Here is an 8,627-nt window from a genome sequence, read left to right on the forward strand (position 1 = left end):
TTTAGCGAGAATCCAATGCCATCCTTGGCATCAAAAGTGTTTTTTGGAGAAAATGGATATTAAAGATAAGAAAGACCGTTGGCTTCCATGTTATGGGATCGCTATTGTGTGCACGAGGATGCGCGATGATGATGAATCGGCGATTCCACCCGTGCCAGCACTTTTCAACGGACGGTACGTAGCCATTGCCAGCTTTACTGTATATACAGTAAATAGCCCGCGACATCGCGGGATCGGCACTCTAGATACCTTTTAATATTTCACGAGTATTCGCGGGATCGGCTACAAATGAGTTAACGATATGTCCCTAACTCCACCCGATTGGCCCTCTATTGAACACGTATGCTATGTCCAAAATACAGCTCCCGTAGGATTTTTGTGCTAAAATTGATTTTTTTGCAGTTTTGGCTTCTATAGGGACCAAACTATCGGAAAATGATGGGGGTCAAATTTTCAGACCCCTCCCTCTTTTCCTGGGGGCGGGTCACTTCAGTTATGGCCCTATTTGGCTATGTATTCCCAATTTCCATAGGAATCTTTTGCAAAAATACTTTGTTTTGCAGTTTTGGCTTCTATAGGGACCAAACTATCGGAAAATGATGGGGGTCAAATTTTCAGACCCCTCCCTTATTTCCTGGGGGCGGGTCACTTCAGTTTTGGCCCTATTCGGCTATGTATTCCCAATTTCCCATAGTATTTTTTGCTAATATTTATTTGTTTGCTGTTTTGGCTTCTATAGGGACCAAACTATCAGAAAATTACGGGGGTCAAATTTTCAGACCCCTCCCTCATTTCCTGGGGGCGGGTCACTTCAGTTTTAGCCCTATTCGGCTCTGCATTCCCAATTTCCCATAGGATTTTTTTGCAAAAAATGTTTTGTTTTCTGTTTTGGCTTCCATAGGGAACAAACTATCAGAAAATAACAGGGTTGACATTTTCAGACTCCTCCCTCATTTCCAGGGGGCGGGTCACTTCAGTTTTGGCCCTATTCGGCAATGCATTCCAATTTCCCATAGGATTTTCTTTTTTCTTGCTAAAATTGTTTTGTTTGCTGTTTAGGCTTCTGGGGACCAAACTATCAGAAAATGACAGGGTTCAAATTTTCATACCCTTCCCCCATTTGCTGAGGCGGCGAGGGGGAGGGGGGTTTCAGTTTTGGCCCTATTCGGCTCTATATTCCCATAGATTTAGTTTTTCTTCTTTTCTGTTTTGGCTTCTTTAGGGACCAAACTGTCAGAACATGAGGGGGTTCAGATTTTGCATGCAATTGAAGATGCCAGGGCAGAGCCCCTGTAGGAAGATCTTCCATGTGTCCCATAGCATGATCTGACGGAGGACGATTATTCTGTCAAAGTTCTTAATGTTGATGCCATGGGTGTGCTTCAGAACATGAAAAAGACAAAAAGCTGTCAGATCTTCAGGATGCATTCAGCAAACAAATCATAACGATGATGGCTGGCTATGTTGAGGGTGGAGTTGTCTTTGATAGGTAATATTAGTTGTATATGGATCAGTCATTAAAAAATACGAAGTCTTCATCCAGAGATGAAGCTCACTATGTCCATAAAGGAACTCCTGACTGTGTGATCAACCAAGGAGAAGTTGACATGTTAGGCCAGGGACTGCTTGAGTATTTCTCAAGGGCCAGTTCTTTCATGCTCTTTGTCATATATGATACCTTCATCAAGGGACATGATTTTGAAGAGGTGCACACATCGAAGAGGCTGCTGACACCGATGTCCAATTGCCCTGAGCTCTGAGCTTCCACCAATTGAAGGGAATTGATGGAATTCAGAGAGTGGAGGGTATGTTCTAGTCAGGTGTCTTGCCCTCACTGCTCCAAAGGCAATACTTGAGCTCATCACATTTGGCTGCAAAGCAGGTTGCAAGGGACAGTCAGTCTCTGCAAGTGCTATGGCACTGGACTGGAGACTTTGCCAACAGTATAAAGGCCCATTCCCACTGGGTCAGATTAACAGATAATGAAATATCTTTCTCCATTCAAGTGGATGGTAAGACACAGCTAAATATCTGAGACAGATATTTTCTTTTATCTGTATCTTACCATCCACTTGAATGGAGAAAGATATTTTTGTATTTGTGGGAATGAGCCTTAAGGGAGGACATAGATAACAGTGATGATGAATAGATCCCATATATGACAAGAATAATAACAGGTCAGGAAGTATAAATGCTACCCCATCCTCCTCACCTGAACTGTTCCTACCTAAACTATTGAATAGCCTCGGAATATACTGTGAAGCTGTTTATAAAGTACTGTAAAGTACTCCCCCCAGGACATGAGGGAGGGGTCTGAAAATTGGAACCTTGTCATTTTGTGATAGTTTGGTCCCTATAGAAGTCAAAACAGCAAAGAAATCCATTGTTAGCAAAATACTCCTATGGGAATACATAGGTGAATAGGTTTTCTGATAGTTTGGTCCCTATAGAAGCCAAAACAGCAAACAAATCAATTTTGGCCAAAATAAATCTTTGGGAAATTGGGAAAACAAGCCCGAATAGGGCCAAAACTGAAGTGACCCGCCCCCAGGAAATGAGGGAGGGGTCTAAAAATTTGACCCCCGTCATTTTCTGATAGTTTGGTCCCTATAGAAGCCAAAACAGCAAAAAAATCTATTTGGGCACAACAATCCTATGGGAGATGGGGAAAACAAGGCAGAATAGGGCCAAAACTGAAGTGACCCACCCCCAGGAAATGAGGGAGGGGTCTGAAAATTTTACCCCTGTCATTTTCTGATAGGCTGGTCCCTATAGAAGCCAAAACAGCAAAAAAATCAATTTGGGCAAAAAAATCCTATGGGAAATTGGGAAAACAAGGCCGAATAGGGCCAAAACTGAAGTGACCCGCCCACAGGAAATGAGGGAGGGGTCTGAAAATTTGACCCCCATCTTTTTCCGATAGTTTAGTCCCTATAGAAGCCAAAACTGCAAAACAAAGTATTTTTGCAAAAGATTCCTATGGAAATTGGGAATACATAGCCAAATAGGGCCATAACTGAAGTGACCCGCCCCCAGGAAAAGAGGGAGGGGTCTGAAAATTTGACCCCCATCATTTTCCGATAGTTTGGTCCCTATAGAAGCCAAAACTGCAAAAAAATCAATTTTAGCGAAAAATTCCTACGGGAATACATAGCATACCGCACTGTCTGTGTGTTGGTTAAAATAATATTGAACCAATGAAAAGCAGTAAAAAGCCCTTTGGTCAAAACCTTCTAACTCCACTTGAGCGAAAATGAACATTTTGGATTTAGGAGGTTTCGGCCCGACAGCAGAGATATACTGCAATATTATTAATGTACCCAGTAAAGCATAGTGTAACGTATTACTCTGCCAAAACGTATTCATATTATTACATATTACTCATGCAAATATCTCTGCTTTACTCATTACGATGAGCATGATTTGTTTTTGTTTCTGACCAAGATAAAAGTGTTCTCTTCACTGTATGGGTCTATGAGTCTGCACTGGTGTGTCTGTGTCCAGTAGACATGCTGCAGATCTGTGGAGCAGCACATTTTAACCGGTAGAGGAGGTTGTCACATGCACAAAAATAACAGATTTACAAGCTATCAACAATGTGCGATGGTACAGGACGTTAGCTTGCAGATCTGTTCTTTTTAAGTATGCACCATCACATAAAGTTATGATGTACATGCAGCTCTGGGGTCTGACGCAGATCTGTGTTCCTCCATGAGGGGGCAGGGCTCATATATATATAGTTTCAACTCTGTGCTCACGTGATCATAATCTATCTGTCAGCTCTTTCACACTCCCTTCTGATTGGTAACCTTTGGCTTTCAGAGTTTGTGGGAGGGGCATGTTTTGCCACAAATGCCACAAATCATGAATGCAGCGTCTGATTGCCATGAGACTTAGCTACAACAGCCTCATGGTGGTGCTACAACAGCCAGCTTCACGTTTTGGCCTATAACTCCTGAACCATATGTCATAAAATAAACAATTATCCTGATCCTTGGACCATGACACAACTCAACATTTGATTACGTTTTCCACGATTTAGAAGGATCGACATACTGTGTGTGTGAAGGTCCCGGTTCATCAGTGTCTGAAGGAGGATCATCTTTAGACCGGTCACTCTTCACTGTTGGAGACTCTGGTCTGTGGTGAAGACTTCTGGAATCATACAAATGTTTAAATAATTATCATGTAAATGATTTATTTTTAAATCTCACTATGAAAGTATAACAGAGTAAATGTTTGGAGGTTTCAACTCCTGGATGTTCAGCAACAACAACAAAAAACAATCATTCGGTCTGAGACTCAGCCAGCCGAGGTAAAAGTTAACTTGTCAACTGGAAAGTTTAAAGCAATTGAAAACTTAAAAGGGAAATCAAGAGCGTGGAAGCATTTCAACTAAGTTACTGCCCTACCGCACAGTGGTGTCTAATCATTGTCACCGGCTGGCCGGAGAGAAACGCAAGGAGTTGCTAAATCACGTTCTTACAACCACAAATCCAGCTATATGTCAGTCACTTGCCACTACATTACACAGGAATGCTAACTGATAGTCAAAGTGTTGACACAGCAGTGTTTGACAATATCAAGCGATTAATAATCAGACTCCTAGTGACAGAATACGGCCAGGAGCCCCTTATGCTCAGTAAATGGTGTGGGCTCAAATGTCATTTTTGCCCTCATATACACGTCTTGATTGCCAGGATTATGTGTATAATACAGTGCGGCACCGTGCCCTCGACCCCTCACAGCTGGCACAGGTAGCCCCTGAAGTTGCATCCACTCTGTAAGCTGCCAAATCATTGGTGAAGTATGTTAAGAAGTCTTTCAGCTTTGCTGTCAAAAACTGTAAATCAAATGGGGGACAAGAGATTCAGTACGGTCTACCTCACTTTAAAATATGTCCAAGATGTGTACCAAGAGCTGCGTGAAAAGCTGGATAGACGTGGAGAAGCTGACGGCATCGATGCCATATCCCCAGACGTGCTTGGCTTCTTAGTGGAGTTTCTGAAAGCATTCTATGATGCCGAGCGTGAACTGGAGGGAGACAAGCACCCAACGCTTAACAGTTCTACTGCCAGATTTAGGTGTTTATTTATTGGGGCTGGTGCCAGCAAAAAGCAGCTTACCTTTGTGATGTTATAGAAAATTATCTATTGATAATTTCCAAACTAATTCATTTTACAATGGACGCTCATATGTGTACTTTAGCCTAGCTGGCGGCAGAGGGCAGCCTTATGCAAAGATTAATGTGAATTGGGCCGCTCCGCTTGCCATACATTCAGAGCATAGAAATGCATTTTCTAGATCAGATCCACAGAAAACAGCCAGGAAGTGATTTGGGACTACATTATTGCTAACGTGCGGTGTATTTTTGAGAGCAGCGTTACGGGAGATGTTTTTACTGTACACGGCGGCGCGACCCCTCATCAGCTTAGAGTCATCAGACAAGGTAAAAAGAACGAGCCGTAATGGCAGCGCGCTTGGTTCAAAACTGGGGCGAACGGGAACGTCCGAAGCAGTAAAAGAGTTAAAGGTTCTACACCATGCATTTAAAAATAATTAATATAATATTGTTTATGTCCCAAAAAAAAAAAAAAAAAAAAAAAAAGGTTCAAGGCTAAATTATCACTCCTGAATACAGAGCCCCTTTCATTTCTGCTGGCTTTCAGAGTATTTTCAGCTGCAGTACCACCTTGTCCTGAGTGAGAGGACTGCGCTATTGAGCCAGTTTTGGCCCCACACTCCCCACCTCCTGCTCAGCAGGCCTGCCCACCCCTCCCCAACCCCCACTCAGCATAGCAGTAGCAGTAGGTCAGGACCTAAAATCAGACAACCCGGTCTGAGACATGCTTACATAGATCTGCCCATAAACTGAGAAATACACAATGGTCAGAAATAGGACTTTGTGAGGATAGAAGGTGCTGGTGGGACACCAAAAAAATACATAAAAATATGATAATGATAATTCATGGTGTAGTCCCTTTAAAGGACAACTTTCGTTTTTTTTACAACAAGGGCTCATATTTTAGATTGTAATTAAAGAATATAAAAGATGAGTGTTAAAATTATTTCATTTACTTCTTTCTGTTGTTTTAGAGATTCTTATTTCAGTGTTTGGGGGCATGCGTACAAGTGTCTAAATATGTCATTTTACACAGAATAAGCCCATTGTCAAGATACAACGCAACCTTTCATGGTTGGATGTGACTTATGGGAGCTAGAAGTGTTACTGTAAATAGCAATAAAGAAACTGCTGGCTTATTGTGTCTAAAAAGACATATGTTGCCACTTGTATGCATGCCCCCATGCGTACGCATGCCCCACATTTTAGCTCGGTAAATGTGATAAAACAATAGAACGAAGCAAATGAAAACATTTTAACACTCACGTTTTCTTTTCAATAAATACAATCTAAAATATGAACCCTTGTTGTAAAAAAACAAAGTTGTCCTTTAACCTTGTGTTTCTCTGGTTCGAGCGGCTGAAGCTCCCACTGCAGGCAGAGAACAACAGACGCTCCTTACCAGGCAATCATCCCAGAGCGTCACCTCCAATGGATCACAAAATAGCCACGTTCCTTTGGCCCAAATACAGCCAGCTCAGGATGTTATCCAATGCTGAGAGACAAGCTACACCAAGAGGTAACTCTCACTTTATATTATTATCTTTAGCTTTCGGTTTTATTGTAATTGACTTATTACTAATTCAAGGTGCTGTTTAGTCAATTTATGACCCCTTTTTCCCCCCATAAAATATGCCTTCTAAACAACCTAGAAACTTATAATTAAACATGCCAATCCTATGTTTCCTGGGTCAAGGCATCGAATGAGTAAATGATGGGTGTAAAATATTCTGCACCCCCACCCCCTTTCTGGGGGTTATCTATTTTGAGACCTCCCAGAACAGTACGCCAGCCAGTTAATGTCCAATTTTCATAATATTAGAGTTTTCTGACCCCGCTGTGACCTAAAAAAATTTACAGGTTTTTCGGGTCAGACGGGGTTTCTTGTGTGATTTGGGTCGGGTTTCTTTGCGTGATTAAATCATTAATTAATGCTTGTTTTTGCCTTCAATTGCATTACAAATAAAATCAAACCAACCACTTATTCAGTTAATAATAATACCTAGAATACCTATATAATCAGCAGAAGTGATAGTGTGGGGAGTTCCTTGTGTCAATTATGTTTATATAAGATGAGAGTCTATTCAAAGATATGATTTGCGATCAGTTTGATTCATTCATTCATTGCACAGCAAATAAAGACCTGATTACAATTATATAACATCCTCTATAATCAGTAAATGTAGAATAATATAATTTAATAGGTTATTGTATGAAGGGCTGCTGACAACGTGGTCAGAGATGGGGGAGGGAGGTTAGCCCTCTGTTAAAATGTCCCTCTTTACGCAACACTGGCAGTTGTGTAGAAACCAAACTCTCTGTTCCACTTCTACTTCCATAAGTTCCCCATGATGCAACAACTCTGTTTCACTCTGACTCGGTATTCTGAAGAATTCAACAACCAAGCAAAGCAAAGCAAAGTGTGTGTGTGTGTGTGTGTGTGTGTGTGTGTGTGTGTGTGTGTGTCTGTGTGTGTGTGTGTGTGTGTGTGTGTGTGTGTGTGTGTGTGTGTGTGTGTGTGTGTGCGCGCGCGCGCGCGCGTGTGTGCGCGTGCGCGCGTCATCTGGTTTCCAGGCAATCATGCTCCTCACTGTTTCATCATGGTCATGAGCACTATGTCCCACATCATTCATGGGCAACTGGCGGCCCCCACCTTCACTTAATGTGGCCCGCAGGTTAATATCGGAATACTGATATATTATTGATTTCAGCTGTTACAATTCCAAACATGCAAACATGACCCGCTTTAATTACTACATTTTTCATGTCCAATGTGTTTGTATTTAAGTTTATAAAGTTAACATAAGTAACTAACTAAATGCATTTAAGCTAAATCAAAATCTTACGTTTCAGGATTCCAATTAAACTCATTAGCAAAAATATCAGATCTACAAGCTCAAAACGCGTCGCACACAATGCTTTTTGAGCTTGTAGATCTACTATTTTGCTACTCTTACTGGAGATAAGAGGCTTCTGCTTGACAGGGTTAGGGTTAACATGCAAATGATGTATTTTATGTCGGCCATTTTGTACGGCCAAAATGGTGACTTTGCAGGTGTCTGAGCAAATGGCAACAAAGATCTTTGGATTCCCCATGCTCTGAATATTCCAAAAATGTATAGTTTTACTAATCCCCCAAAAAAATCCAACACAAATACATAGTAAACCAGACTACTCTCTAGATGGGAAATAAGTTACTACATAAGCCTTTTCTGGTTAAAAAAATACTAATGGAACATTCAAACAAGCTGTTAAATAACTTAGCGAGCCGTTTTGGTCGGTACCGCTGCCTGTACCACACACGCACGCAAGCACGCAAGCACAGCGCAGGGGCGCTGGAAGTGGGGTGCTGAGGGAGCTGCAGCTCCCCTGGTGGTGGGGAGGGGGATTTTTTTTTTTTAAATAAGCCTATATATATACACACACAGAGCTATATTAAAAGAATAATGTATTTGACTTTGGGGAATAAAATATGTTGAAAAAAGGTATTTGATTATCACATGGT

General features: G+C 41.5%; 1 protein-coding gene across 1 annotated transcript in view; it reads right to left on the reverse strand.

The window, feature by feature from the left end:
• Nucleotides 1-8,627, reverse strand: part of LOC308281582 (protein NLRC3-like) — a gene marked incomplete at both ends in the record, with an annotated part of 55,968 nt that overhangs the window by 46,551 nt on the left and 790 nt on the right. The window lies entirely within an intron of this gene.

This window comes from Nannobrachium achirus, assembly GCF_963921795.1.
Source record: "Nannobrachium achirus genome assembly, chromosome: 3".
Classification (NCBI taxonomy): domain Eukaryota; kingdom Metazoa; phylum Chordata; class Actinopteri; order Myctophiformes; family Myctophidae; genus Nannobrachium; species Nannobrachium achirus.